Source organism: Triticum urartu, chromosome 6A, assembly GCF_056163025.1.
Source record: "Triticum urartu cultivar PI428250 chromosome 6A, HENAU_Tu73, whole genome shotgun sequence".
NCBI classification, from domain to species: Eukaryota; Viridiplantae; Streptophyta; class Magnoliopsida; order Poales; family Poaceae; genus Triticum; species Triticum urartu.
In genome coordinates, this window is record NC_141878.1 from 408,613,283 (window position 1) to 408,620,482 (window position 7,200).

General features: G+C 44.8%; 1 non-coding gene and 1 pseudogene across 1 annotated transcript; both read left to right on the forward strand.

The window, feature by feature from the left end:
• Positions 1-6,383: 6,383 nt before the first annotated feature.
• On the forward strand, positions 6,384-6,479 carry LOC125517699 (small nucleolar RNA SNORD25; annotated as a pseudogene).
• A 60-nt stretch (positions 6,480-6,539) lies between these two features.
• Positions 6,540-6,688, forward strand: LOC125517822 (small nucleolar RNA snoR136). The gene has a single exon (XR_007287823.1). It is a non-coding gene; the product is annotated as a small nucleolar RNA snoR136 (small nucleolar RNA).
• The last annotated feature ends 512 nt before the right edge of the window (positions 6,689-7,200 follow it).

A 7,200-nucleotide genomic window follows, 5' to 3' on the forward strand; every position in this document is an offset into this window, starting at 1 on the left:
CCCTTGGGACTCTTCCTTAGGGTTCCCCCCCACCCTAGGCGCATGGGACCTAGGGGGAAGTGGCGCCCCAGCCCACTTTGGGCTGGATCCCTTCCCAATTCAGCCCATGGGACCCTCCGGGATAGGTGGCCCCACCCGGTGGGCCCCCGGGACCCTTCCGGTGGTCCCGGTACAATACCGATGACCCCGAAACTTGTCCCGATGGCCGAAACAGGACTTCCCATATATAAATCTTTACCTCCGGACCATTCCGGAACTCCTCGTGACGTCCGGGATCTCATCTGGGACTCCGAACAACATTCGGTAACCACATACAAACTTCCTTTATAACCCTAGCGTCATCGAACCTTAAGTGTGTAGACCCTACGGGTTCGGGAGACATGCAGACATGACCGAGACGTTCTCTGGTCAATAACCAACAGCGGGATCTGGATACCCATGTTGGCTCCCACATGTTCCACGATGATCTCATCGGATGAACCACGATGTCAAGGACTTAATCAATCCCGTATACAATTCCCTTTGTCTAGCGGTACGATACTTGCCCGGGATTCGATCGTCGGTATCCCGATACCTTGTTCAATCTCGTTACCGGCAAGTCTCTTTACTCGTTTCGTAACACATCATCCCGTGATCAACTCCTTGATCACATTGTGCACATTATGATGATGTCCTACCGAGTGGGCCCAGAGATACCTCTCCGTTTACACGGAGTGACAAATCCCAGTCTCGATTCGTGCCAACCCAACAGACACTTTCGGAGATACCTGTAATGTACCTTTATAGCCACCCAGTTACGTTGTGACGTTTGGCACACCCAAAGCACTCCTACGGTATCCGGGAGTTGCACAATCTCATGGTCTAAGGAAATGATACTTGACATTAGAAAAGCTTTAGCAAACGAACTACACGATCTTTGTGCCAGGCTTAGGATTGGGTCTTGTCCATCACATCATTCTCCTAATGATGTGATCCCATTATCAATGACATCCAATGTCCATGGTCAGGAAACCGTAACCATCTATTGATCAACGAGCTAGTCAACTAGAGGCTTACTAGGGACATGGTGTTGTCTATGTATCCACACATGTATCTGAGTTTCCTATCAATACAATTATAGCATGGATAATAAACGATTATTATGAACAAGGAAATATAATAATAATCAATTTATTATTGCCTCTAGGGCATATTTCCAACAAAAACTCCTTAATCGTCGTCTGAAAAGTCTGCAACATTAACGTTGCAGCCCGAAAACGGGTCAGCACATGGAATATGCTGGCAAGGTAACACATAGAGAGTAATGGAATGCAACAACTATATTATATGCATATTTCGCTGGTGGAAAGCTCTATGGTTACTGTTTTTGCGTAAAGCCAAATTTTCCCTACTTCAAAGGAATAAAATTAATTACTATCATGGTGGTTGTGAAACATTGAGGATGGTTGACAGCATCCTCAATCCCAATTAAGTAACATCATTAAAACCCATCAAAATTAATTTAGAGTAACATGTTGAGATTCACATGATAATCCAAGTACTAGATACTCAAGATTTGTCCATAACCAGGGACACGGCTAACCATGATTAGTTTGTTACACTCTGCAGAGGTTTGCGCACTTTTCCCCACAAGACTCGATCACCTCCGTTTGGTTTCTCGCATTACAGGGTGTTTGAGAAGACGGATGACCGAGACATAGTCTTTCAGAAGCGCTAGCACCTTACGATCGGGTAGACCGTACCACCTACAACCCCTACATCTGCTAGTCTACCACTGTAAGAGTTCGCACAACTTAGTCAACTATGCCAGAGCCCATAATGGCTTGTGGCTGCACACGGAAGTTTCTAGTATGAATAATCTCATGATCCCTTTGGGCCTGGGTGGCGGTCCAATAAAAACAGGCAAGTCCTGGAAACCCCAGGTGCCTCAATCCACCCAGATGTGTGTTAGGTTGCCACCTTAGATAAACCATTAATTAACAATCTCACATCTGTCATGGATATCACTCACCCAATCCACGTCTACTAGCATAGCATGGCATAATAAGCAAACGTAGAAGTAACTCCCAAAGGTTTGATAATAAACAGGTAATAGGTACTACCTCATCTACTTCCCATCCCACAGTTTAATTAGATCCTAATCATGAAATGTGTGAGGATTGATCTAATGCAATAAAACTGGGTTGTAGAAAAAGGTATGATCAAAGTGTTACTTGCCTTGCTGATGATCCGCGTAACCTAGAGATTCAACGTAACAGGCGGCGCACTCCGGGTATTCTATCACAGACAAACAACAAGCATACAATAAGTACTCATCTAATGCACAGGTAAAACTCAAATAGAAGATCTAACCAGAAAGTTCAACTTAAGAACCCTGGTTGGCAAAAAAATCAAATCGAACGAAGCAAAAGAAATCAAACGGCGAAAGAAAACAACTCCGTTCTAGTAATCTGGATTTAGGGCAAATTTTACAGTAACAAAAACATGTTTAAGTTGATTATTCGAAAAGAGGGTTTCGAGACGAAACTCCAGGCGCTTGAATCGCCTGATTCCGATAAACGAGCGAAAAGTTATACTAAAACGAAAATCGGATCAGAAATCGCGATCAGAAAATAACCGCGGAAAATCCGACGAAAAAGACAAACGACGAACAGAATTTTTTTTTAAAAAAACTGCACGGAAAATGAGGCGGCGACGGCGAACCTCGGGCGGCGCGCTCCGGCGACGGCGGCGGCGGGCAGCGGCGGCGGCTGGGAGGCGGCGGCTAGGGTTTCGGCTGGGCTGGGGCTCTCGGCTGGGCCTCAGGCGCTATATAAAGGCGCTGGGCCAGGGATTCCTGGCCGGGTACGGCCCGAAGTCGGTTTGCGTTTTTTTTATAAATCCGCTCAGAAAAAAATAAAAAGAAATACTAAACGGACTCCAAAAATCACGAAATAAATTTTGCCGGGTTTCTAAAATCAAGCCCGATAAAGTGAACATTTATCTGGGCCAAACTACAACTTTGAAAAACGCGCATTTTTCCTAAATTCAAGTAAAAATACCGAAAAACTCCAAAATAAATCTTATTTGATTTTTTTATTAAATCTTCAATATTTCTATATTTTGGGAAAGTCATTTTATTCCCTCTCCCATATTTTTGTAATAGAAATAATTGATGATAAAATAAATAAAATCAAATGATCCTGTTTACATAATGTGAGAAAACTCAAATATGTAAATAACGAAATCCCCAACTCTCTCCGTGGGTCCTTGAGTTGCTTAGGATTTTCTAGTATCAAAAACAAAAGCAAAATAAAATATGATATGCATGATGACCTAGTGTATAACATTCCAAATTAAAAATTTGGGATGTTACAGGAACCCGCAAGTTGATCACCAAAACATACATCAAGTGAATCACGTGGTATTCCATTGTCACCACAGATACGCACGACAAGACATACATCAAGTGTTCTCAAATCTTTAAATACTCGATCCGATAAGATAACTTCAAAGGGGAAACTCAATTCATTACAAGAGAGTAGGGGGGGGGGAGAAAACATCATAGGATCCAACTATAATAGCAAAGTTCGCGATACATCAAGATCGTATCACCTTAAGAACACGAGAGAGAGATCAAACACATAACTACTGCTACATACCCTCAGCCCCGAGGGAGAACTACTCCCTCCTCGTCATGGAGAGCACCGGGATGATGAAGATGACCACCGGAGAAGGATTACCCCCTCTGGCAGGGTGCCGAAACGGGTCTAGATTGGTTTTCAGTGGCTACGGAGGCTTCTGGCGGCGGAACTCCCGATCTATTATCTGTTCTGGAAGTTTTAGGATACGTAGGTATATATGGGTGAAAGAAGCACGTCGAGGGACCGAAGGGGGGCCACGAGGCATGGGGGCGCGCCCCCACCCTCGTGGGCACCTCCCTTCTTTCCTGACGTGCACTCCAAGTTTTTCCGGTAGCTTTCCTTCCAAAAATAACTTCTCCAGTTGATTTCGTTCTGTTTCGACTCCGTTTGATATTCCTTTTATTCGAAACACTGAAATAGGCAAAAAACAGCAAATCTGGGCTGGACCTCCGGTTAATAGGTTAGTCCCAAAAATAATATAAAAGTGGATAATAAAGCCCAATATTGCCCAAAACAGTAGATAACATAGCATGGAGCAATAAAAAATTATAGATACGTTGGAGACGTATCAACAATCAACTCGGATTGTCAAAGGTGGGCGGCCTGTCAAAAGGCGGTTGACAAGTTGAACCCAAGTGGCACAAATGAGGACGATAGAGTAAGTGACATTTCATACATGTTCATCATACTTGTTGTTGGTGCTAACTTGCTTTGTTTTCATGTAGTACAACATTGCGCAAAACTTGTTCAAAGAAGAGGAGAGGAAAACCAAGAAGGGGAAGATCAAGAAAGGAAGAATATTTACTTTGCCTCATTGCTATGAAGTGTTGAAGGATGATGAAAAATGGAAGAAGCATGAAGATTTGGATGATTTGTATTTAAGCAACAAACGGAAGCGAACAATTAAGTTGGATGATGATGAGGATGATGCATGAAGTGATGACGGCAAGAGAAGCCCCACACCCAACTCGGTTTCATACTCGAAGCCAAAACGACCGGATGGGTGCAAGAAAGATAAAACCGAAAAGAAGAAGAGGAAAGGAGATGATGAGCTCAAAAATGCTATGGAAGCTATTGTGAAGGCAAGAAAAGAAGCCAACGAGGTGAGGAAAATGGCAAGGAACCAAGATGCCGCGGCCGAGGAGAGGAGGTTGGCGGCCGAGGAGAGGAAGGTGGCTTTGGAGGAGAGGAAGGTGAGCAATGAGGAGCGAACAAGATTGTTGGAATGGGAGAAACACTTGTTCTTCTTAGACACATATATCCTCAATGAGGTGCAAAAGGAGTATGTCAATCTTGCCCGTGAAGAAGTTTTGATCGAAAAAAGAGACATGATTCGCGCAATGGGTGGCGGTGGCCTCGGTGCCATGGTTGGCGGTGGCCTCGGCGCAATGGGTGGCGGTGGCCTTGGCGCGATGGGTGGCGGTGGCATCGGCGTCATGGGTGGCATGGGTGGCTTCGGAGGTACCGTGGGCGGTGCAATGAGAGGCATGGCTGGCTTTGGAGCACCCCCCGACGCTATGGCCATCATGGGAGGCATGAGTTTTGCTTCTCTCATGTGAGGCATAGGTGCACCTTCGGCCGTCATGGGCGGAATGTCTTTCGATGTGCCTCCTCGCACACATTCCCATGAAGATGCCGTTGAAGATCTTACCAACACTGTCGGAGTTTCACGTGATGCGGTGCGTGATAAGGAGAGGGAGGAAGATTCATCTTCAGAGGCGGAAGAATCGTCTTCCGAAGATCAAGACGAGGACGAAGACGAGGACGAGGACGAGGAATGATGTGTCTTTCATTTGTGTATTGAACTTGATTTGCCTTTTGAACTTAGTTGGATAAACTTGTGGGTATGATTTTGAACTTATGGGCATGAACTTTTCTCCATCAATTTGTTTATGTGAAATTTTATATGTCATGTTTATTGCATTTTGAATGTTTCATCAACTTCATTTTGTGTTCAAAATGCCATGTACAATGCACCGGCGAGTCGCGCGCACTGCATTTTTACGTGTTGCTGGAGCAGCGCGCGCGCTACATTTTAGCGTGGCTGTTAGAGCCAGCACTGCATGCCACATCAAACCAGACAATAGATATGCGGCAAATCAGTTTTTTACGCGCGACGCATTTGGCGCCTGTTAGAGATATTCTTAAAGCATGCATTGAATTACTGGAGGACCAACAGGCCTTATAAAAACGAACGCCTCGTCCCAAGGGGCCTTTTAAATCCGGACGGAGGTAGTACTTCATCTTTGAAATTTGTACGGGTTCAGATGCTTGCGGAGCCCGTATTTGTTCCGCGCCCTGAAAAACATGTCTTGCGGCCCATAGCAGCGCACTGGCCCATCGCTCTAGGGCCCATTAGGGTTTTGCTGCGTGAAGGCAGCGACGCGCGCTGCTATAAATACCAGTCGCTTCTTCCCCTCTTTCTCTCATCACCGCCGCCGCCTCCTTTGCTCGTTCTCTTCACCCGGCTGATTTGCTTCAATGCTTCTTTGTCCTGGTTGATTTTTCTCTCTTGATTTGAATTGCCGTTCTTCGTGTAATCCCCATTTTTCGATTTGTTGGTGCTTCGTCATCTGGTCATTGGGATGATCAGTCTCTCGAGCCTGATCGGTTCCCAATGGACTCGTTCCCTTGAAGCAACATCGTCCCGTTGTATCCCGAGTTAGCCCCTCGTGTGCCCTCCGAGTTTCTCTCCCAGGGCATCGGCGGCTCTTACATACATCTAAAAAGTTCCCATCTTTCTTTGGATATCTTGATTTCGACAACCGTGATGAGCCAATTTTACAGTTACAGACCTGTAATGACTCCTGCGGAAATGATCGCATGGTCAAAGAACATCTAAGGGACTGAGTTGTCTTAGAAATCATCATGATTCCTAGTACTATATATTGGATCTTGCTTTGCTGCGTGTTTTGATCTGCTGCTTCTCTTAACAGTATTCGTGTCTGTGAACTAGTTTGTATGGTTCTCGGGCAGTGATGAGACGGGAAGCAGAAAGCAATTGTTCCTCTCGCTATCCAGTGCGGAAATTTTGTGATGCGATTGGACGTCGAGGAACTACACTGCCTTATTTGCTGAATTATTTGTGCTTGCATTTGTTTGTTTATGAAATGTTATCTCTTTTTTTCCATAGTCTGATAATTGAAATGACAGATCAAATCGATGGTATAACGAATGAACAATGGCATGGACGAAGGATCTGCACAACGATCTGCACAGGCGTAATGGAATATTATATGCGGCTGAACTTGATTTGCTTGGTCTGGAGATGTTCCGCAATGGTCGCATTGACTAAAATCTCTGCCATATGTCCTTTGATAGCTTTGTATGGTTAAGGCGCAACCAGAACTTCTAAGTTTCTAAGAACCAGGACCTTAAAAATCGAATCAGGAAAACGCATAATCTGACCTGGTTATTCTGGCCTCAGAATGGCCGCACCACTCCTTGCTAAGATCAGTATATTATTATACTAATTAGTTAAGTCACCCAGAATTGTGAATTTGTCATGGCTTCTGTGCCATTCTGATTGTGTTGACCCCTGGAATTCATTAGCTTGTATGACTAGATAATTGGTTTT